At 54.1% G+C, this 22,949-nt stretch overlaps 1 long non-coding RNA gene across 4 annotated transcripts; it reads left to right on the top strand.

Moving 5' to 3' along the window:
• Nucleotides 1-766: 766 nt before the first annotated feature.
• On the top strand, nt 767-21,565 carry LOC144287094 (uncharacterized). 4 transcript variants are annotated; one of them, XR_013354998.1, is made up of 7 exons: nt 767-1,066; nt 11,695-11,914; nt 13,230-13,426; nt 14,017-14,535; nt 17,424-17,506; nt 17,629-17,745; nt 19,554-21,565. It is a non-coding gene; the product is annotated as an uncharacterized LOC144287094 (long non-coding RNA). The 4 variants fall into 4 exon arrangements; XR_013354995.1 differs by lacking the exons at nt 17,424-17,506; nt 17,629-17,745; XR_013354997.1 differs by lacking the exons at nt 767-1,066; nt 17,424-17,506; nt 17,629-17,745 and adding an exon at nt 5,306-8,016.
• The last annotated feature ends 1,384 nt before the right edge of the window (nt 21,566-22,949 follow it).

The following is a 22,949-nucleotide window of genomic DNA, read 5'->3' as shown; positions in this document are numbered from 1 at the left end:
AGCTCTTCCCACTGCACCGGAGACCACACTCCCTGGAGGGCATTCGTGGCTTCGTCTCATAATCTCCCTCCTTCCCTCACTGGGCTTTACGCTGGACAGGGCTCAGCCACCTGTTCTCATGTCCGTGACCCCACTCTGTAATCATCATCTCCTCTGCCCAAAGCACCCACATTCACCCCCTGTTTGGCAAGCTCCTATCCGTACCTCAAAACCCAGCCTGTGAGTTACCGTCTCTCCTCCCTTGGGTTACTTTTACTACCCTGAGCGTATCCTATTGTTGTCCTCGCCACTGACGGATTGATCTGCTCGCTGGTCTCCATGCCCCATCCCCGGCTTGGGGCCCCCCATTGAAGGCACAAAGTCCTTTTTCCCCCTCTGCTACCGCTGTGTCCCCACAGGGGCTCCAACTGGCCCATCGATCTGCAGACAAGAGGGAGCTCCCTGCGGTTTGCTGAAGGGCTTGCTTCTCAGCGCCCCCCAACCATCTCTGACCCCGAAGACCACCCCTCGCAGCCTGATTCTCCATTTCTTCACTCAAAGCTCTGGCTACGAGGGAGGTAAAAACCCAAGAGGCGGTTTTTGCTCTGTAGAAGGGATGTGTTCCAACCAAGTTGGCTGATAAGTGATTTTCTGCAAGTAGAATAATTGGACATGTGTTCCCATGGCAACAGAGCCCTTCCTGGAAACCGTTTGGAGGGGAGGCAGGAGGAGAGGGGCCGACTCTGGCCTCGATGCACACACCCCCCCCCCCCCCCCCCGCGGAGCTCCTAAGGGGCGGGCCTCCCGCAGCCCACTCCCCTGGGTGCCCCGGCCCTGCCCCCCGCCCCGGGGCCTGCCCCCTCACTGTCCTTTCCTGCTTCTCGGGCCACAGAGATCGCTTCATGCTGGAACCTTCCGGAGCTACACTCGAGGTTCCCAGGATCTGCCATCTGTCTCTCTCTCCATTAACAGAAACTATGTTTTTCAACAACGTAATATTTTACGACGCACGCAGTGACAATTTACAAACTGCTCCCCTGAGGGTTGCCTTGGGATTCCCTGAAAATGACCTTTGAAGGTACACGAGGTAAACATCCCATGTTGCAGATGTGGGAACTGAGGCTGGCACCGGCTCAGTGATGGGCGCAGAGAGGCCGGAGGTGTGGCCAGATGGCGGGCGGGTGCGACCCCGCACGGTCCTGAGTGCAGGTGCTCCCCTTACCCCAAGGGGAGGGGGTTGGGGGGGGAGACAGAGTCGAGGGGGAGGTGACCTTCCCTTACGCTCCCTCCTCCAAAAGGGGAGTTCCAGGGACGCCCCCCTGCGGCCGGGTGGGCAGGGGTGGGCCCGGGTGGGCCGCTCCCGGGGTGGGACTGCTGGCTGCTGCTCCTAAGGAGCCTCCTGGCGAGATTTCCTCAGTGTCTGGCTCCCCGTCATCGCCTGAAGAGGCCCGGGCCGCAGCCAAAGTGCTAACTGGATAAAAAAGAATCAAGCCCTTGCTTTTCACTGTTTGTCCTTTGATCGGGGAAAAGCTCCCAAGTGTATGGGGCCGGAGACACCGTCACGTCTCCCTGCGAGGGTGTGTGTGCGAGTGCATGTGTGTGGGTGGGTGTGCATCGGGGAGGGCAGACGGACGCAGGTGTGGGGTCTCTCCGGAGGGCAACAGGGCCTGTAGCTAAATTTGCTGTAACGGTTATGTCTTCCTTCTTGGCATTAGAAAGACATTTAGGTGCATTACATAGACACACAAGGGCCATTGCTTAGAGAAAAGCCAGAGAAGTCAGGAGTCTGTGACCTGGCATCTGAGAGTTAAATTATAACTTAATTAATTAATTAATTAAAAAATTATTCACAACCTACTGCGTTTGGTACTAGAATTTCCTTTTACTTTAGTATCTGTCTTGTAAAAATTATGCTTTACCTTTTGTTTTATATGTAAATAATATTTTTTCTCTTTTCTCGCTCTTTCATTTTCTTTCTTTTTTTTAAATTTTTTTTAATTTTTATTTATTTATGATAGTCACAGAGAGAGAGAGAGAGAGAGAGGCAGAGACACAGGCAGAGGGAGAAGCAGGCTCCATGCACCGGGAGCCCGATGTGGGATTCGATCCCGGGTCTTCAGGATCGCGCCCTGGGCCAAAGGCAGGTGCCAAACCGCTGCGCCACCCAGGGATCCCTCTTTCTTTCTTTCTTCCTTCCTTCCTTCCTTCCTTCCTTCCTTCCTTCCTTCCTTCCTTCCTTCCTTTCTTTCTTTCTTTCTCTTTCTTTCTTTCTTTCTTTCTTTCTTTCTTTCTTTCTTTCTTTCTTTCTCTTTCTTTTTCTTCTTCTTTTCTTTCTTTCTTTCTTTCTTTCTTTCTTTCTTTCTTTCTTTCTTTCTTTCTTTCTTCTTTCTTTCTTTTCTTTCTTCTTTCTTTCTTTTCTTTCTCTTTTTTAGAGATGGAGGTAGGCAGGGAGGGGTAAAGAGAGAGGGAGAGGATCTGAAGCAGACTCTCTCCTGAGTGTGGAGCTAGACGTGGGGCTCAATCTTACCGCCCTGAGATCACGACGTAATCGGAAATCAAGAGCGGGACGCTCAACCGACCGAACCACCCAGGCGCCCCCGTAAATCATTTATGGAAGCCCAACATACATACAGAAGAAGCAGACAGAAGCATGCACATTATCAATACAGAGCTCGATACGTTTTTACCAAGCCATCCTCTCTCTGTAACCCAAACCCAAATCAAGAGACTGTTACCAGTTCCCCAGAGGCGCCCCCCAAAACCTCCTCACCACTACCACCCTAAGCCCTGATCTCTCTCTCACCGCTCATAGGCTTGCTTTTCTTCTTCTTCTTTTTTTTTTAAACTTTATTCATAAATGGGTTCGTACAGCATGTGCTGTTTTGTGTCTGGCTTCTTCATTCAACGTTTGAGAGATTCTTCGGCGTTGCCACGCGGGGCTGTGACTCATGGGCCTTGCTGCGTGAGCTCTATTTTAGAAACAGAGCAGGATGTGTTCCTCTCTTGCGTTGCTGGTGGGTGTTCATGGGGGGTCGCTTCCTGCTCCTGCTCCTGACGCTAGCACAGTCTGCATCCCTGTGCACCTTCTTGTCCGCGTCCCCTGGTCAACGGATGGGTGCCTGTTGAGTCTGTTGCTTTTGAAGGAAATCTTTGTTTCTCATTCATTTCTTGCTTGTCCACGGGTTTCCTTCAGGGTGATAGAGGTTGTCACCCCTTTCCATGCTTCTGGAACATGGAAAGTTCAGCCAACTGCTGGTCCTGCCAACTCCACCGGTTTTGTGGGAGGAATATTTTGGTGGTGTTGTCTTTGGGTTTCGATAGGTTTATTATGATAGCCCAGGGAGTGTGCACGCGTGTGTTTGTTTGTAATGCTTGGGGTTCTTAGCACTTCTTGCATCCGTGTCTTGATGTCTTTTGTCAGCTTTGAAAATTCTCCATCACCTCCTCAGGTTCTGCTTCTGCTCCACCCTCTTCCCTTCTCCTCTTGGCCTGTGTCCTGGGGGTGGGGGTGGGGAACCACTCCAGGCCGGGAGGGCGAAAGTGACCCAGAAAGTCCCCCATACTCTGTGTAGCTGCTCTTCTTTCCGGGATCGTGACATCCCTGGCTTCCTAATTAGCCCCGAATTCCAGTTTTGGTCACCCAGCCTCATGGGGCGGTGGAAGCTCTGCTTGCTTCCTCTGGCTCTCAGGGGTTATTTCTGCAGGCCTGGGTCTCTCTGTCCACGCTGCCAGGGAACTAACCCATGAGGAGGGAAAGTAGTATGGGATGTCACAGTCGCCTCAGTCTCCCTGTCTCGGGGATGTGGCTTGTGTTTCAAGCCCCACTGCCTTGGTCACTCTCTGATGTCTTAACATTAAAAACAAAAGGTTAAGCAACTTACTAGTTGTTCTCAGTGAGAGGACTGGTCATCTATAAGCTAGCCTTTGTGGTTCTAAGTCGCTGATGTTTTGGGGTTATTGCCACAGCAGGCTTTAGCACATGCCGACTAGTAAAGCAGGGGGTCCCGATGGCCAGGTGGGCTCTGGGAAACATTCATTTTCCACGAATGGTACAGGGCCCTCCGTGTCGGCTTTATAAGATTACATTTCCAGAGAGGGTCTACTCTTGATTTTGGAGCTGCATGGGATTTCCTGGAGATTTAGGAAGTGGGCATTGTCTGCCCAGCTGACTTTTTAATTTTGCTGTGAATACTACGTTTCGTGGAGTCCGTCACATAAACCTGGCGGAGGTCCTTATGCTTGCGTGATTTTTATTTTTTGTCATTATTTTTATTTTTTATTTTTTATTTTATTTATTTATTTATTTATTTATTTATTTATTTTTATTTTTTAAACTTTATTTTTTTCTGATTATCAAAGGAGTGCATGTGTATGTACAAAAAAGCTTCAGAACAACCAAAATGTATAAAGTAAAAAGTGGAAGATTTTGTAATTCTGCTTGCCTTGATAATAACTACTAATAACGGGACTTATTTTGGTTTACAGCATGTTGTGCCGTTGCTAATATATATGTGTATTCAAAAACAGGATCACACTGTATATATTTGTTCTCCAATTTGCTCTTTTCATTCAAAAATACATTGCAGATGTGTTACTGTGTTCAAGGAATATCTCATTATTTTTAAAGGTTATATAGTTTTCCTTTGTATGGATACATCATAACTAATTAAGGGAGTCTCTAGGTAGACATTTATTGTGTATGATTTAATATAAGGCAAGTTTAAAAAAATAGGAATTATTTTATAGCTCATCTACTAGACTCCATTCAATGTGTTGTAAACAAGGCTTTTAAGTATCAATTTAAAATGTGATACAGTAAGTGGCTGCCTCAAGGAGAGCATGAATGTGCCCCTACAGGATGAATGAATGTCACAAAATGAGACGCTGCCCTCATAGAGAGTGAATGGGCTCCTCAAGTGGTCTGTGACTGTTCCCACAGGCAGCACTTTATTACACTCTGTGATTTCTGAGCATTGCTCATGGAATTGGGTCGGCCCTTTGGGGCTGAGAGAAGTGGAGTCGCAGGTGCTCCCTGGGGGTGGGAGGAAGGCTGCCACGAGGCCAGCCCCAGGCCTGGGAACAGAGGGACCGGAGGTCAGGCACAGACCCTGGGTGAAGCCCGGATCCTGGGCCTGGCCTCTGTCCAAGCAGCCCTGTCTGGGCCACGCAGCTCTGGACGTTGCTTTGGAAAGAAAACCTGAAAAAAAAAAAAAGGAAAGAAAACCTGACATCGGACCCTGTGTGTGCTCTGCAATGCTCTTATTTTTTTTTAAAGATTTTTATATATTTATTCATAAGAGACAGAGAGAGAGAGAGAGAAGGGGATGGGCAGAGACACCGGCAAGGGAGAAGCAAGCTCCCTGCAGGGAGCCCGATGTGGGACTTGATCCCAGGACCCCAGGGTCATGACCTGAGCCAAAGGCAGATGCTCAACCGCTGAGCCACCCAGGTGCCCCTGCAATGCTCTTAAAAGTGCTTTCTGCAGAGGCCTGTGAGTTAGGAAGCCCTGTCGATACAGGAGGAGGGGAGAGAGGGCTGCTGCTTCTCAGGCTCAGACCACAACACAGATTATAGAGGAAACAGCGCAGGCTGCAGCGAGAAACTCCAGTCACACCTAAGTAGGACAAAACAGGTGAGGGGGCTGTCCCTGCAGATGGCTGGGACCTCATAAATTCTGCTCCTGGGCTGGTCTCTGTGGCCCCGTGAGACCTCCGTCACCACCTCCAGGGCCCCTCTGGCAGGTGCCATCGCCCATCTAGTCAAGACCGTGCTGATAGTTCTTCCACCTTCCTGTGGTTCTAAGGCACCAGCTGGGGTGGGTTGCGTCTTGCTCAGCATTTAGAGTGACCAGGGCTGCCAGGTGTCGCTGGGTGCCGCAGGTACAATGAATACTTTCCGCAGGAGATCTGCAGAAGGGATGCTTGACATTCATGTGTCTACAACTCATTTAGAAGGTAAGTTACGTGAGAGAAGCGTGTGTGTGTGTGCATGTGTGGGCACACCCGTGTTCCATGCACACCAGGTTATTTGGTGTCTTCTCTACGGAGTTCCAGGCATGAAAATACACATTTAAGTAAAATGGAGTCTTTGCCCTTCCGCGGCGTGTGGTAGGGTAGAGGTTGGAGAGTGCATCAAGAATGAATGACCCCCGGGGATGCCTGGGTGGCTCAGTGGTTGAGCATCTATCTGCCTTCAGCTCAGGTCATGATCCTGGGGTCCTGGGATCGAGTCCCACATTGGGCTTCCTGCATGGAGCCTACTTCTCCCTCTGTCTGTGTCTCTGCCTCTCTCTCTGTGTCTTTCATGAGTAAATAAATAAAATCTTAAAAAAAAAAAAAAGACTAAATGACCTCCCAAGTCAGGAGACTTAAAACTACGTTTGTTATATCTTGGTGTCCTGCGGATTAGTGGGGCAGTTCCTTTCAGGGCAGTTTTGGCCGATGTTCATGGTGGCTCGGCTGGGGCCAGGGGCTCCAGGGCGGCCTCACTGCCTTTTCTGGCAGGTGGCGGGCTGGTTAGTGTCAAGATCCAGGCTGAACTGGCCCATGTGGCCTCTTGGCCTCTAGGAGGTGAGCCTGGGCTTCCTCCGTGGTGGTCTCAGGGTTGCAAAGAGCGTGAGCACGTCCCCAGCCTGTGCTGTGTCACATTTGCTCCTCCCCTCGGCAAAGCGAGTCACGTGGCCAAGCTCAGTTCCAGCCTCGGAGTGGGGGGGTGAGGGGGTGTTCCTCAGGAACAGAGGTGCAAGCAGGCCTGTGCAAATCGGGGCCATCATCACAACGATCGGACCCAGAAGGGCAAGAAGAGGGAACCTATTTTGGCTGGCAGTGTAATCAAAATAAAATTCTAACTGTCCACCATCTTAAAAAAGAAAAAAAAGTCCCATTTAACTCCAAGTTAAACCAGGGGTGGCCAATTTGGGAATTAACCTTCTGGTAGGACCCACTTCTTTTTGGTTCAATCAATCTCCAACATGGAAAGAACCTTTTGCACTCAAAGGTTTAATTACGAGCTTTGCTTCCCACTTCCCGCTCCCCTCCCCACCACGGGCCTTGGCTGCAGGATAATTAGCTGCCTGTGGATCACGGTGGCTGTGCCCGGCGCTCATAAAGGGGGTGCGTGTGTGGCGACGTTGGGGGGTACCGGGCATACTCGACCAGATTTCTAGTTGGATCGGTTCGCTGTTTCATGTGGTTTGCTGCTAACAGCTACCTTCCAGCATTTTCCAGTGCATGGGAGGCATGGTGGAGCAGTTGGTCATTAAGTCCTGCCGTGATTGAGAGTCCTGGGCACGGGGCATCCCGGCTGCCCCGCTCTCTGCGGAGCCTGAACATGGAGGAGAACAAAGAGGCGTGGGTGTAGTCCTGGCGGCTGGCTCTGACTGGGAGACTGACGCTCTCACTTCTGGCCGTTCAGGGCTGGAGGGGCCCAGGGTGCTGGGCATAGAGGCACTGGCCCAGGGTGGGCACGTGGCCAGCCGACGTGGGTCACATTTTTGTCTTAAGGCCTCACCTCTCCCCAAACACCTTTCCCTGTCCCTTGCTCCACAGTGACCACAGCAGGTAGATGATTTTCAGGGGGGCTGAGTGTTGAAGGAGGGGATGCGTCAGGGAGAAGGAGGTGTCAGTCCCTGTGGGGTGTCAGGGGCGGTGTCACATGCATGGGAAGGGATGTCCAGCCCCTCGGTTCTAGCCTCAGCAGGACAGGTCTCCTTGGGAGCCGGACAGGGACCTGTCAGCCCCTTATTTCTGAGCACACATCCCCCTCCTTCCTCCCATGTCCTCTGCGTGCCCGTTCTTGCCGGGGCTGCACCCGGAGGGGAACGAGAGAGGACCCGGCAGGTCGCCTGGAATAAAGTCAGGAATTGAAAAGAATCCTGATTCATCGGAGGGCCTCGGCTGCCAAGAAAATGCTCTTAAAGGCTTTCTTTTCTTCAGCTGCTGCTTCCCAGGAGTGAGGACTTACAGTGTTTGCTTCTCGGCCAACCGTCCGTGACTCAGAGACTGAGGGGCCCGGGCAGGAGAGGGGCCTGAGCTCCAGGTGCGGGGCAGGGATGGGGTGACTGCGGTCCCGAGTTTGGGAGACCAGGGCCAGGGTGCTAATAACGCGGGTTAATCTGTGACGACATGTTCCGAGCCTCTCCCTGGGCCAGGCGTCAGGCTCCCACTTCCTCAATCTCACATCAGCCTCGGGGGCATCTGCTAACCCCCATTCCGATGAAGAGGAAGCAGAGGTTGCCTGAGCCGGTCTCCGGTTCCAGAGTCCCGTTTCTGCAAGATCTGGCTTCTTGGCCCAGGCTCTTTGGGACCAGCGGAGGCCGGCCTCACGGTGGATGGCGTCAGGCACTCACTCCCAGGCCAGGCTGCTGGGTTCGGGGACCGCTGGGGCATCAGAGGCGGAGGGCTGGGAAGGGGTCTGTGCTGCTCATCGGGGGTGAGGCTGGTGCCCCGTGGGCCTATCCAGCAGCCGGCTCTCCCCTGGTGCAAGGTCATGGAGGGCCCAGGGACGTGGGCACATCTGGGCTGCTGGGGGAGGCCCTCACTGCCTCCAGAAGGCCGCTGTGAGCTAGAGGGGGCTGATTACCCAAGATGGTAAAGACAGTAAACAAGAACTGAGATCTCACCTCTCACAAGACAATACCACAAAGCGCAGAGCAGAGGAAGAGCTCAAAGAAATGATGCAAAAGCTCTACCTGCGGTGGTGCCGTGCCTGCAGAGGTGTGCCGACCTTCAGGGCCCTGGGTCCCATCTGGACCGCTCTGTCTCTCTCTCTCTGTCTCTCTGTCTCTCTCTCTGCAGCTGAGTGTGAGCTCTGTGCTTGCTCTCAGGCCCTCGGCCCGAGCTGGTACCCTGGCCCGACTCCAAGACTCCAAAGAGCAGAAAGGCCAAGCAGGGTTCTTGCTCCTTTGGGTCTTCAGAAGCTATGAGTCATATGTTTGTATTTTTAGCAACATGCAGGAATCTGCTGCATGAAAAAGAATTGGAGGGGACACTTGCATCATGAACATAACAAAGGCAATTAATTTGGATCCAACACACAGGGCTGGGGCCAACCAGCCAGTGTTCTTTGGTCCAGGAGAGAAAAGAGAAAGAAGATCTAGTGGTGCTCCAGGGATGGAGGCACCCCACAGATGGAGGCCTCCCCCCACCCCGGGGATTGAAGGTCCCCCCTAAGACTTTCCAGCGGGCACAGCCAGGAGCCCTGGGCACTGAGGACGTAGGCCTGGCGCAGGGCAAGCCTGGACCACCTGGAAAGGCCAAAGCATGTGGATTCCTTCCTCTCGAGTCATCAGTCAGACCCCCGAATGAGACGCATGGTCTCTGGGAGTCCGGCCCATCCTGAAGACAGGCTTCTTCCCTGTGACCACCCCATGCTGGAGAGATGCCAGGTCCCCCACTGCTCTTGGGAAAAGCTGAAACTTTGGACCTTGGCTTCCAAGATTGTTCCTGATCCCCCTCCAACCTCATCGTACATTGTAAACATACAAAGTGCAGATCGGCGACCTGCCACCAGCCTCCGCGTTGTCATCTTTGCCATGACCTTCCTCAAGTACCCCTTCCGGAAGGCGGTATTGTCCAAGAAGAGTCCCAACTTAGAAGTTACAAAACATCCTTTTTGGGTCTGCCCTGACAGCGAGCGAATGTTGCTCCAACATTTCTGGGCCTCAGTTTCCCTGTATTATCATTTGACAGTCCACATAATGGACGGAGAAAGCATTACGCACATAAAGGAAGGGTAAAGCCAGGCCTTCCCCGCTTATCTTACAGGCTTGCCCAGAGGACAAAGTGAACTGAAAAGGTGGAAGTCTCTCTAGTAAATTAAAGAAGGTGATACAAGTGAGTGAGTGGTAATCCTTTACCTTGGGGATTTGGCTGCTTGGACCCTGGATGGGCCCGGCTTCCTGGGATGAACCTGTTGTTCAGAGCAGATCAGCTCCCTCTGCTCCTGGAAAGAAGGCAGGAGGTTTCTGGGGGCTGGAGCCAAGCAGAGATGAGGGAGGGCCCTTGTCTGCCCCACGTCATCAGTCCAGACTTGATTCACCGCTCTCTGGGTGGCTCGTACCCTCGGGAAGACCGTCGGAGACCCCTGGACACCCAGCACATGCAGGCCCCCGTGCGCAGATGCCCATTGCAGGCGACAGCAGCATCTGATCCAGGAGGGTGCTCCAGACTGGAGCTGGACCCGGCAGCCTTTGCCCAGGGCTCATGAGGGGAAGCTGGCTGTGGCCTCAGGGACTCTCCTGGTGACCCCAAAACTGCCGATTCAGAATTCATGCACTCTGTTATCCTGCAGTACTACCCATTGCAGGAGAAGTTCTGATTGCTGGCCACTTGGCCAGGCCTGACCTGGACCCCACAAGCTGCAGAGGCAGGAGCTGACGGGGCCATCCTGGTTGGCCTCCTCTAACCGAATCCACACCATGGTCAGACGGGTGGGGAATGTGGAGACCCCGCTGTTCCAGCACCAGCCTTCCCTGGGATCCCGCCAGCTGCCCTGTCCTGGTGGGCGACAAAGCCTCTGGCCTCTGTCCGGTGTGCGTATCCTCGTCAGCAAACCGGCGCCTGGCTGGTTCAGGCCTCTCAGCCTCCCGAACCTGATTTCACAACAGCTCTCTTGCCACTGGCCAAGTTAAAAAAAAAAAATTATAAATAGCACAACAACGTTGAGTAAGTTCTTGAGAAAGTCAAAGCACTTGTGAGCCCTCTGCCCAACACAAGTGCCTCCCTCTCGGCCTCTTCCCTTCCCTGCGTCTCTGCGACACACAACCTCTCATGGGCGCTGGTTGCCTCTTTTCAGCCTGCTTTGATTTGATCAAGTGGGATTTTCTCAACTGCGACTGTGGAGTTAGCACCGTCCAGGCTCCCGGACGCAGACTCTCAAGCGCCCGGATCTTCCCGCCTGGTACCTGTCTCCTTCCATCCCCAGCCAGCTTGGGTTTTGGGGCCACCCCTCACTCGGGCCACCCCTCCCCTCTTGTGGTGCACCTCAGCCCATTGGTCTGCCTCTGGGGCCGCCCAGAGCCCACTTTCCCCACTTCAGGAGACTGACCGTCTCTCAACAGGTGCTATGAATTGGCGTTTTATTTATTTTTTTAAAGAGATTTTATGTTTTTATTCATGAGAGACACACAGACAGAGGCAGAGACACAGGCAGAGGGAGAAGCAGGCTCCCTAAGGGGAGCCTGACACAGGACTCGATCCCTCGATCACGCCCTGAGCTGAAGGCAGATGCTCAACCAGAGCCACCCAGGCGCCCCTGAATTGGCATTTTAAACATTTTATTTTTTTTTATTTATTAATGAGAGATAGAGAGACAGGCAGAGACACAGGCAGAAGGAGAAGCAGGCTCCATGCGGGGACCCCGACACAGGACTCGATCCCGGGACCCCAGGATCACGCCCTGGGCTGAAGGCGGCGCTAAACTGCTGAGCCACCTGTGCTGCCCTGAATTGGCATTTTATTTTATTTTTATTTTTATTTTTATTTTTTTTTGAATTGGCATTTTAAAAGGAATTCTTAATTTTAAAAATATATCAAGAAGGGGTATCCGGGCTGTGGGATGTGGGACTGCATGCTATTTCCCTCTTTTATACTTGTTATTAAAGAAAGTTGATCCCATTAAACCCTTTAACATGTTTGTGACATTCCGTCGGGACGATATTCAGCGAACCCGTTTGAGGAGGCTCACCTCTCAACCCGACGTTGTTCCCTCACACAGGGATGTCCTCCTGCATGTGGACAGGCAGGCCGTGTGCAGGTGCTGTTCAGGAAGTCAGCATGGGGCCTCTCAAGGAGATGTGTCTTTGTCACCCCCCTCCCAGGGCCCACCAGGAAGACAAAGAAATGACAAGTATGAGCACCTGCTGTACACAGGCCAATTCTCAGCCGGCAGAGTCTTCAGCCCCAAGAGGATGCGACCGGCCTGGACCAAACGTCAGGTGAGGTGCTGGGAGGGGGTGACCAACATGACCAGGGAGGGTAGGCGAGGCTCCCGCCTGTGGTGGCATCTCATGGGTGGACGTTGCTAAGCCGAGCAGGGATAAGGAAACTTTCAGGCTGAGGGATGGAGGTGTGGAAGGGTGAGGGGACAGGGGGCAGGTGGAAGAAGGATCTGGAAAGCGGAGTCAAGGTCAGAAGGTGAAGGGTGAGGAGCACTAGGTGAAGGATTTTGCATCCTTAGCTCACTCTCAAGTGCTTTCAAATGGAAATCCCTGGGGCCAGGTGGCAGTGGTGGAGGGGAGAGGGTGGGCAGGTTTGCGTAAGGAGAGACCCTACTGCTGGCAGCAGCCTAGTGCGTGGGAAGAACGTAGGGGTGCTGGTGGGACGGGCACCGACTGGGACAGGGAACATGGTAGACGCAGGGGGCTGGAGATGTGAGAGGGGCTCAGAAACACTCACGCGACGGAACCCAAAGTCACAGACCCTTCGGGCCCAGGGTGAGGGAGGGGTACGGGCCACCCTGAGGCTGTGGGTTAGAGACTTTGGGGGGAGGAGTGGGGGTTGGGTTGGGGGCGGAGGACCCCGAGTTATGCCCTGAATCTACGGAGTTTGAAGGACTAGGGGGCCTCCGGGTGGAAAGGTACAGACCTGAAGCCCAGAGAGGTGCGGGCATGTAAAATCATTAATGACGGGGTGTAAAAATGTTTCATGACCTGTTTAACGCCGCGGGAACTAGAAACAATGAGCACAGAATAGATGGTGCCAGTTGCTCGTCAGCACGGGCAATGTGGCTTCTCGGTGCACCGGTACCTGGTCCATTGGGAGCGTATCTGGGACAGGGACTCGCGGGTGTAGATGGGCACGGGCTGGTGGAGACGAGCACCGGAGAGCAGTGAGCGTCGCTCCTTTGCTGGGGTCGGGGTGGGGGTAGAGGGGGAAGAGGCACCCAAGGGGAACAAGCAGATGCTGCCTTTGGGGGCCCACAAATAAATGCTCTGCTCCCCAAGCTTGCCAAGGGCTGGGTCCCCTTAGGTCCACGCGTCTGACCCTACGTGTTTAGGCTCACGCGTGCACACGCATGATGCACCGTCTACAAACAAGGGGCTGCGGAAGCGGCTGCTTCGAGAAGGCTCCTGGGTGAATGCAGAGATCCCTGCCTACCCAGTGCCAGCTGGCTTCCTGAGAGAGGGGCACCCTCCCCTCTGCCACCTCGCCCTTTGCCATTTCCCCCCAAATTCCTGCACCTCTGCCCCCTTCCTCCAGGGAGCAAGTGGGCCCTAGAAACCAGAACCCCTCCCCTTTCTCCAAGGACAGGTCTGCATGGCCCGGCGCTTCAGAAACACCGAGGGTTTCAATCCTAAGGGGTGCCCGCCCCCGCCGCTCCGTGGAGCCATAGTCCCGAGTAGCTTCGTGGTCTCAGAGAAGCCATCGGGGCTGGTGGCCTGTGTCTGCTTTTCTACACATCAAGGAGACGATCAGACCCTTCCGGAAAGTGGCCGGTTTTGTCCAGGGTAGTGTAAGGCTGCCTGGGATCTGTCTTCCGTCCTTCATTCTCCCATTAACCCAGAGTGGGGGGGGGGCCCTTCCCTGACTTTTTTTTTTTTTCACTTTAGCCTCCTCTTCTGCATTGTTTTGTTTTGTCTTTTTTTTCTTTTTTTTTTAAACCTCTGTGCCCGGCTCCCATTATGGAAAGTGCTGTTTATGTCCAGGGCCCCTTAAAAAGGCAGCTAACGGCTCCCTGGCTGCGGTCCTCTCTGCTTGTTTCCCTGGCAACCGGAGGCAGGGAAAACAGAACCTGTCAGATGGAAAATGTCAGTTACAGCAGATCTGGGGAGAGGAAAGAAGGGGTGGGGCGGAGGGGGGGAGGGGGAGAGCAGGAGGGGACCTCGGGGCCCACCCTGCCGCCACCCAGGCTGGCGCCCTGGCCCAGGCCAGCTAGTGGGCAGAGAGGCAGGCTTCTTAAGGGAGGGAGCTGCCCCCCCCACCCCGAGCAGAGACCCTGGAGCAGTGGGAAGGAGCGGGTCCCCCCCAACAGGATTAGCAGGATGGTGCTGGAGCTGCCACCCCCTGCCCTGCCCAGCTGATTATCACATTGTTTCAGAGGTAATTTGGTGGCTTCCGGCAGGAGCGACCCATCCTAGAAGCCCCTCCAGCTGCCCTGTTGCAAGCTCAGTCCAGGGGCGCCTGGGTGGTCAGAGGCAGAAGCTTCAGCCCAGGGCGTGATCCTGGGGTCCTGGGATCGAGTCCCACATCGGGCTACCCGCAGGGAGCCTGCTTCTCCCTCTGCCTGTGTCTCTGCCTCTCTCCCCATGTCTCTCATAAGTAAATAAATAAAATCGTTAAAAAAAAAAAAAAAAAAAAAAAAAAACTCAGTCCAGGCAAGCAAACGAGGAGGTTCAGGGGAGAAAAAAAGATATCCAGTCTCGTCCATCCAATGACCCTGCAATCCGCTCCTTCTGCCCTCCGTATCGATCCCGTCCTTGCTTTATATCAATTGATCGAGGCCTCCCGAAAAGAAGAACTGCCCTTTAAGACGGTTGGGAACAGTTCAGGCGGAGCGTTAATATTCATCAGAAGGGCCCCTCTCAGAAGGACAGCGGGGAAGCGGAAACAAAAGAAGGTTTGCTGAACAGCCTAGAATATTAGGGCGGGAGGAGCAATCAGTTAATGGGACTGGATGCCAATGAGGTGTGTGTGTGTGTGGGGGGGCTCCCTAGAGCCGGGAGAGTGCGGGGGGAGCGTGAGTGCGTGTGTGCGGGCGGGCGTGTGTGGGTGGCGGGCATGCGCTGTCTGCAGACTCCCCAGAAATTCCTGGAGCCTCCCCAATATTCTGATTTCCCGGGAGAAACTCGGCCGCCTCCCTGGGGCCTGCGGACTCGGAGCGAGGGAGGACAAGACAGGCTGCTGCCCCAACTGTGTGCTCGCGTTGCTGTTCAGATGGTGTTCATTTAAAATACAGAACAACACGGGGGCGGTGGTGACAGTGGGGAGGGGGGTGATGGGCTCAAAAGAAGGAGGAGTCAGGATTGGTTTCTGTTCATTCTGAGCAGCTTTAGCCCCAGCACAAGGGATCCAGGAGGGGCGAGGGGTCTGGGGGAGTCTCGGAGGAGGCTCTGGCTGGGAGGCCGGACACCAGGGGCCCGGGGATGTCTCTCACCCGAGGTGCCTCTGGCTGAAATGACATCACCGCCTGGCACAAGGGATGCCGCGCATCCTCACTCTGGTCGAGTACAGGTGCAAGGGCAAGCTTGACCACACGCACCCTGTGCTGCCCAGTCCCACGTAAGCGTCCCTGCATCATGACTTCCCAAGATGAGAAAACAAACGCGGCAACGCAACAGCAACGCAACCAGCCGCCACCGGTCCCCAGACCTGCAGCCTGTGTCGTTTGCTCTGACTCCGGGGTTAGGCAGCGGCAGGGCAGAGAAAGGGGAATCAATCATGTTCCGTGTTCTTTCACTGCGGTCCCTCCTCCCGGGGTTCGCTGGGTGGGGACCCTGTTCCAGGGCTTGCGGGGACGCATCCAGGTGACCGTCCTGGGCACGTGGTCCCTGAAGGTCGAGGAGGAGCGGGTCCGCTGGTGACCCTGTAAATCACGGCTCCGTGCGCCAACCTTCGCGCGCCTCACTTAAGGACCATATGGACCCTTTTGTCAGGCTGGGACAGACTTAAATTATGACATTTTTCATTTTGATTGACAATTACCTTCCCCTGGAAGGTGGGGCACAGCCCGGCTATATTACACCTTGTACAATAAAATGAAGGAAATAAAAAGGGGAGTCATTATTTTAGGAACATGGTCGCTGGCAGTTGGCTAAGGACATAATCTTTATTCCCACTGCTCCCGCGTTTTATGATTTTTATTAAGAGTTAACTCTCGATTATCCACACGTGAGCCAAAGAGACGATTTTACTCCCACAGCTGTTAGGGCTTATTATTTTATTATTATTATTATTGGTTTGGGTTTTCCCCACGCTCCATTCTGGGTGTGAAAAAGAGTCAAGATTTCTCACGAGTTTTGCAATTATGTGCAATAAATGCTTCTAACCTCGATATCACTCCTTCCTTCTTCTGGGGTGGGCAGCTATTTCTTTTTTTTTTTAATTATGGTAAAGGACACATTATACAAAACTACCATTTTAACTGTTGTAAATACAATTCAGTGGTGTTTTAGTACAGTCATGACATGGTGCAGCCATCACGACTATCTGGTGGCAAACATCCTCACAAAAGAAACTCCACAATAAGCAGGTACACGTCAGTCTATCCCGCTCTGATCCCTGGAGCCACTAATGTGCTGTTTCCATAGCTTCCCAATCTGGACACTTTGTGTAAGTGGGATCATACAATATGTGGCCTTTGGTGTTTGGCTTCTCATTTCCCATAATGGAGCCAAGGTCCTTCCATGTGGCAGCTCGTCTCAGAACTCCATTGTTTCCATGGCTGAAATAACACTCCAGCGAATGGATGCGCCATGCTGTTTACCCATGCTTCGGTGGTTGGACCTTCGGGCTGTTTCCATCTTGGGCTGTTGTGAATAGGGCTGCTGTGAATATCTGTAGTCGAGGTCTTTGTGGGCACCTATTTTCAATTCTTTTGGGTATGTTTCTAGGAGTGGAATTGCTGGGTCACATGGTGGCTCTGTGGTTGGCTTACCGAGGGCCACCAGGTTGGTTTTGCCAGTGGCTGCACCTCTGTACGTCCCCAGCAGCAGGTAGGAGGGTTCCAGGTCTCCACGTCCTCTCCCATGCTCATCAGCCTTCTTTGCGTCAGTGGGAAAAACAGTATTTTCAAGGTCAGGCTCTTGCTACGCCCCTGGCCTTCGACTTTGGTGCTGTTACAGCGTTCTGTGGTGTCACTCCGCCTCGTAATGGAGTGGGGGGAGGGTGTTAGCAGGGATGCCACCATGTGCTCCCACCTGGGAGCTGGGTGTTGTGGGAAACCCACAGAGGCAGGGGGGCCTTCGGCAGAGTCAGTGTGGTGGGGCCAGGGGATGGTTGGGCTTCGGGGAAGAATCTCTGTCTGCTATTAGGTGCATGGCTTTGGGAAGTAATTTCTTCTTAAAATGGGTGTAGCAGGCCTGCGGGTGCCCCACCCAGAGCCCTTTGACATTGACCTCTGCTTGCTCTTGCACCTGGACTCACTGCCAGAGTCAGGATCCCTCTAGGTAGAAGGACAGGCTGGAAGTGCTGATGAGTTATGCCCCTGGGACCAGCCCTCAGCCAAGGGTGCTCAGGGAGTTGGTGGAAACTTTGCAGCCTCCAGGATGGGCCACTGTGTCTCCCAGAATTTGCTGTTGGGCTGGAGCTCCATTTGCTCTCGGTGACAATTGCATGACTGAGGTACTTCTCTGGACTGCCTCCTGTCCCCACATCCCCTCCCCGCTCCCCATTGGTGTTTCCTGTGCTCCACTTTTGATTAAATGACTTACACTCTGATCCTGGCCTCAGAGTCCCCTCCTGGGGGCCCTGCCCTGACCTGTGGGTTCTGTCTTTCTGTCTCTATAGATTTCCATCTCCTGAACCGGCTCAGTGCTGGACGCGGAGTGAGCCCTTGGTGGGCATCAGCAGCCCTCGTCCCTGCTAAAGTGGTTAGGAGCAGTTTATATTTGTCAGTCTGTTTTGGGGGGCCATCCCCCCACGGGGAGAAGTGAACTGGAAACAAATGTGAAGGCAGCTTAATTTTAGCACAGCATTCTTATCCTATTAACAGGGATCAGTAAAGCGCGTGATACAAAATCCTGGGTGTTTATCTCATGAGGACAGCACCCAACTTCCACAGAGGTTTGAGTTCCTCTCCAAGAGGCATTTTTTCGAGGCCAAGTCGTAGGTGAGCAGACTTGCCCTTTGAGCTCCCCCCCTTCAGGTGGGCTGGAGAGGGCGGTTGGGTGCGATAATGCTGGTCTAGGAGCCAAAATTGGCTTTCGATAATCCACAGAGTAGATAATCAGCCATGGAAAATTGAGAGGTGGCCATGCTTATTTGTCCCCACCCTGGCAGGGACAATCACAGGGGACGGGGAAGGCTGAAACCTGATGGAGGAGAGCACCAGGGCCTGGAAGAGTAGGGGTTGCTCAGCTCCGGAATGGGTGGCTGCCAGCTGGAGCTGCGTGCTGGGAGGGTCACGGGTTCTCTGCCCCCCCACTCCCACTCCACCCGTCCTTCCGGAGGCATGACCCACAGTCACATGTCAGCGGTGGCATCCTCACGACTCCATGCTCTAAAGGCAGATCTCATTTAACAAGGCTTCCCAACTTCACTCTTTTAGCTGTCTTCCCAAACTCCATTTTTTACCGGATTTTCTTCCCATGAGGACTCAGTTTACCCCTGGCACAAGGGACATGATTGAAGCAGAGTAACCAGGGGTTCTCTTGGGACCAAGTTTTCAGTACTGGCTTTTTTGGGAGGTGGGGTTCTCCGAGAGGACAGGGACTACTGAGGAATGGATGGGCGGCTCAAGCTGGCCTGCAGTCCCCTTGTCGCCCTCTCCTTGACATTGGCTGGTACACGCTCAGGCGTGCCCCAGGGATTATCTTGGGCAAACAGAAGGAGAATTAAGCCTCTTTGTTTCTTTTTAAAGATGCAAGTTATTTATTTGAGAGAGAGAGAGCAAGAGAGGCCACAAGCGGGGGCGGGAGCAGACTCCTCGCTGAGCAGGGAGCCTGATGGGGGGCTCTATCCCAGGACCCCAGGATCATGACCAGAGCTGAAGGCAGATGCTCAACAGACTGAGCTACCCAGGTGCCCGAGGATCAAGTTTCTGCGTGCGCTGGCTTCCCACCTCCTAAGTCCCCGAGCGCAGAAAAACCTGGAGCCCCTGCCTCCCAGATCGGTCTTCTCATTGCTATGCGTTGGCACCTTCCACAGTGAGATAGGGTGACCGAGTCCCCTGGGGACTCTCCTCCCGATGCCCCGGCTCCGCCATCTGCGGGTCATCTCTCAGCACCGCCCGCCCTCACCCCTGGCTCACCACTACCGCTCCCCTAGCAGGTGAGGGGAGCAGGGTGTGTGGGGAAGAGGAGGAGGATGGAGCAGACAGGGCTGGGTCAGGGAGCAGGTGGTGAGGGGAACTCTAAAATGCCTAGACTCCTGCCCACGCCGAGCGCTCCCAGTTCTCCTAATGTCTGCATGCAGGTTGCACTGAATGCATCTTAAAACCCAGGAGTCCGGGCTCCCACCCAGCTACCCTCCAGAGTGTCCGGAGCTGCAGCCGCCCTGGCTGGTGGCAGCTGGCCTCTCGGGGGCAGAGCACCTGTGCTGGCGCCGGGGTGGCCGCTGGCCTGCTCCTGCAGCCTGGGAATACGATGTTTGGGACTGTAGGGCTGAATGTTTCTCCACACTTTCCCCTGAGTTCTTTATATAAACACTCGCTCCACGGCCATCACCTACTCCATCATAGAGTCCCATCAAATGAACCAGCCGAGCCCATAAATTATTGCACAAACAATAAAGGCAATTTTACTTACTGAACCATTAAATTTACATACTTAAATTAGACCCAACCAGACATCGAATGGGGGTGTCTTGGGGCCAGGCACACAATGAGTTTCGGGAAGTGCTATCTGGTGGCCCCACCCCTCGCATGAAATTAATGAGATGCTTCAAATTAATCATCCTTACAATCATGTCTTTATTTAGGTACTTAGCTGGCTTTGACCTGCTGCTGTGGAGTCACCCCTGTGCCCTGGGCCGTCCAGAGAGCCAGCGAGAGGTCAGCAGGAGGCCGGTGGGCAGCGTGACGCTGCTCTGGCCCAGGATGTCGTTGGTGGATACGTCTTCTGCCTCCAGTATTTATCGGGGGCTTGCCTACGCCCTTCTCTCATCTGGAGATCAGAGCCAGCATCTGAGAGACACACGGTGCCCCCAGGGTGGTCTCCCTTGACCTCCACGTTGAATCTGACATGGAGCCTGACCAGTTACATCTTTTAAATATTTCTTGGATCTCTGCTTCTTTTCCGTTCCTAACACCAGGGTCCAAGTTCAGCCACCGAACTTTGTCCCTTTGGTGTTAATTCAACTCCAAGCCCTGGCTGGCAGACAGTTGAGGGAGAATCTGAATCTGGCCTCATCTGCCCCAGCTCAGAGCCCTTTGGGGATGCTCCGTTGTCTCCAGGGAAAAGCTGGGTTGCTGGGTGTGGCATTCAAGGTCCCCCTGCCCGTCTGTCCTAACCCCATCAACCCTTCCAGCTTTGTCTCCTGTACTCCCTGCCTTTTATGGGTCCACGGAAGCCAAACTGCCCTGGGGCCCCCGGCTGCCCACCGCATACTTCCCATTGTTAACTTTGCCCCATGCCTCAGAGCCTTGCTTGGCCTGGAATGTCCTTCCCACCTCTACTATCTTGTGTACCTGTAATTTGTCCTTTCAGACAGCTGAGGCATCATCGGCTCCTCCATCTCCTCCGTGTGCATTTCCAAATCCTCAGGTTGGGCTTGATGCCCCCAGGTCGCTCATGGGCATCCTGTTGCTTGCCCATGTGTGTGGAACAACCAGTTAATAGGCCTACTGAGGGCTGGCATGGCCATCTCTGAGCCCTCAGCACCCACAGAGTCTGGCAAACAGGGACTTTTTTGCTCCGGGCAAAAGTCTGCCAGGCAAATCCCTGAGAGAGAGGGGAGAGCAGCCTGCAGGCCCCTTCCCCTGGCCATCCCTGCACCTGCACACGCTATGGCCCTTGGTCCTAGAATGCCCACTTACACTTCCTCTGTGCACCAGTCAGACCTGGGATGACGCTGATGGAGAAATGCTTGGTGGTCCCAGAGCCAAGTACCCAGGTGCTTTTTCGGACAGTGGTGGAAAGTGGGTTATAGCTGTAGGTGGTCTGGAAAACATCCAGAAGTCATCAAGAAGTTCCTCGGCCCAGCGGTACCGCCCTTGGTGTGCATCAACAGGTCATTTTAAGAAGTGGCTCAGAACAGATGTGCGCATCAAAATTTGCAGGGCAGGGGAGATTTGAACATCACCAGGGGGGACTGCTGGTTGTTTGGGGGTGGACACTCACTGTCTGCTCCCTGCTGAGGTCATCCGGTTCCCTTCCAAATGGAGACTCAGGGGAACCTGGCTACCTCTGCCTGTCTATCCCCCAGGTCATCACTGAGTTTTTGTTTTTTTGTTTTTTTGTTTTTTTATGATAGTCACAGAGAGAGAGAGAGAGAGAGGCAGAGACACAGGCAGAGGGAGAAGCAGGCTCCATGCAGGGAGCCTGATGTGGGACTCGATCCCGGGACTCCAGGATCACGCCCTGGGCCAAGGGCAGGCACCAAACCGCTGCACCACCCAGGGATCTCAATCACTGAGTATTCTTAAAGGAAAGTGTGTCTCTACTCATCAGGCTTGGAAAACACAGATAATCCCCCAAAGGTGGGTGGTTTGCATGGATGTTTGTGAGGGCACCGTGCTCACCCACCATGAGGTCAGGAGCATCAGGTCCCTGCGCGGGGGCCCGACCTTCTCTCCTGTTGCCCAACTATCTCCCCCACACCCAGGCCAGGTCTCTGCCAGGAGCGTGCATCCGGCCTATTGCTGCACATGCACGCCTAACGGAAGTATAGTGCGAGCCACATCTGGAATTGCACATTTTCTAGTAGCCGTCTTCAACAAGTAAAAAGAGAGAGACAAAATTAAATTCAAGAAAACATTTTATTTAACCCCATGTATCCCGAGCGTTGTCATTTCAACATGTCATCAGCATAAAACATGTTACTAAAATATGGTGAATGTGTTTCTGTCCCGAGCTTTTGTGTTTGTTTGTTTTAAAGATTTTATTTATTTATTCATGATAGACAGAGAGAGAGAGAGAGAGAAAGAGAGAGGCAGAGACACAGGCAGAGGGAGAAGCAGGCTCCCTGCAGGGAGCCCGACTCGGAACTCGATCCTGGGACCACAGCGTCATGCCCTGGGCCAAAGGCAGGGGCTAAACCCGCTGAGCCACCCAGGGATCCCCAAGTCCCCAGCTTTTGAAATCGGTTCGTGTCTCCCATTCATGACAGCCTCTCTCGTCGGGGGCAGTTTTGTTCCGAGTGTTCACGGGCCACCACGTGTGGCTGGTGGCCACCTAATTGGAGAGTGCAGATGCTCCCGGCTGACATCAGAGAACGTCTTTGTGGAGAGAATATCCCGAATTCTGCTGCTTGCCAGTCCTCCAATTAGGCGTGCAGGGGGGAGGCAGGAGCAGGCGGGCGGCAGCCATCCCCTGCCGAACAATACCCAGCTTCCAGCAGGAGAGGGAAGGCCGGGCAGCAAGACCGACATTGTTGATGAACATGCAGCCTCAGCGGGGGCATCGAGCACCAGTTGTTTATCGGCTCCCGGGGTCCGAGGAGACCTTAAAATAAGGCCCGCATGGATGCTGCTGCTGCTGCGGATAAGGAGGAAGGGGGGGAGGGGGAAGAGGGGGAGGAAGGGGAGGAGGAGCAGGTGGTGGCGGGCTCCTGGCCCCAGCCCTCGGAGACCCGCAGGCCCAGGACACTCCAGGCCCGAGCCCAGCATCATAATGAAGTGAAGGCTCGTCCGCAGCCGCCGGGATGCGACGGGCCCGCGGATTTCCTAGGCAGCGCCACGGGCACTCGCATGCACCATGATTAATGGCTGGATACCCCGGTGTGAAAACCATTTAAAAGATGGCATTTTTGTCACGGACAGTGTTCCACACATAGTAAAGGTCATACATGATAAGAGCATTATCCGTATTTCTTGGGCAAACACGCTTAACCTTGTAGAGCACGATTCCTCGGCGGATCAGCGATCCGTCTCCCGAGCTTCAGAGGGGCCGAGGGCGCAGGTGTCAGGTGTGGGGACGAAGGAGCCATGGCGGCACCACGCAGGGGCTGCACACGATGCGCCGAATTGGCTGCTGGCCTCTCGCTGCGCCCGCGGGCACGGGGCGCGGGGTGCGGGGTGCGGGGCGCGGGGCCCCACGGCCTGCGGAAAGCTGCTGAGTGAGGAAGCCTCTTCGGAACATGGGCAGCTGCTGTCGGCAGCTTTGAGCTCCTGCGATGGCCCTGGGGGTGGGGGTGGCGGTGGGGGGCTCCCCGCGG

The sequence above is a fragment of the Canis aureus genome, chromosome 16 (genome assembly GCF_053574225.1).
Source record: "Canis aureus isolate CA01 chromosome 16, VMU_Caureus_v.1.0, whole genome shotgun sequence".
NCBI lineage: Eukaryota > Metazoa > Chordata > Mammalia > Carnivora > Canidae > Canis > Canis aureus.
The sequence above is the reverse complement of the archived record's forward strand: the minus strand, read 5'-3'. Positions and strand labels throughout refer to the sequence as shown.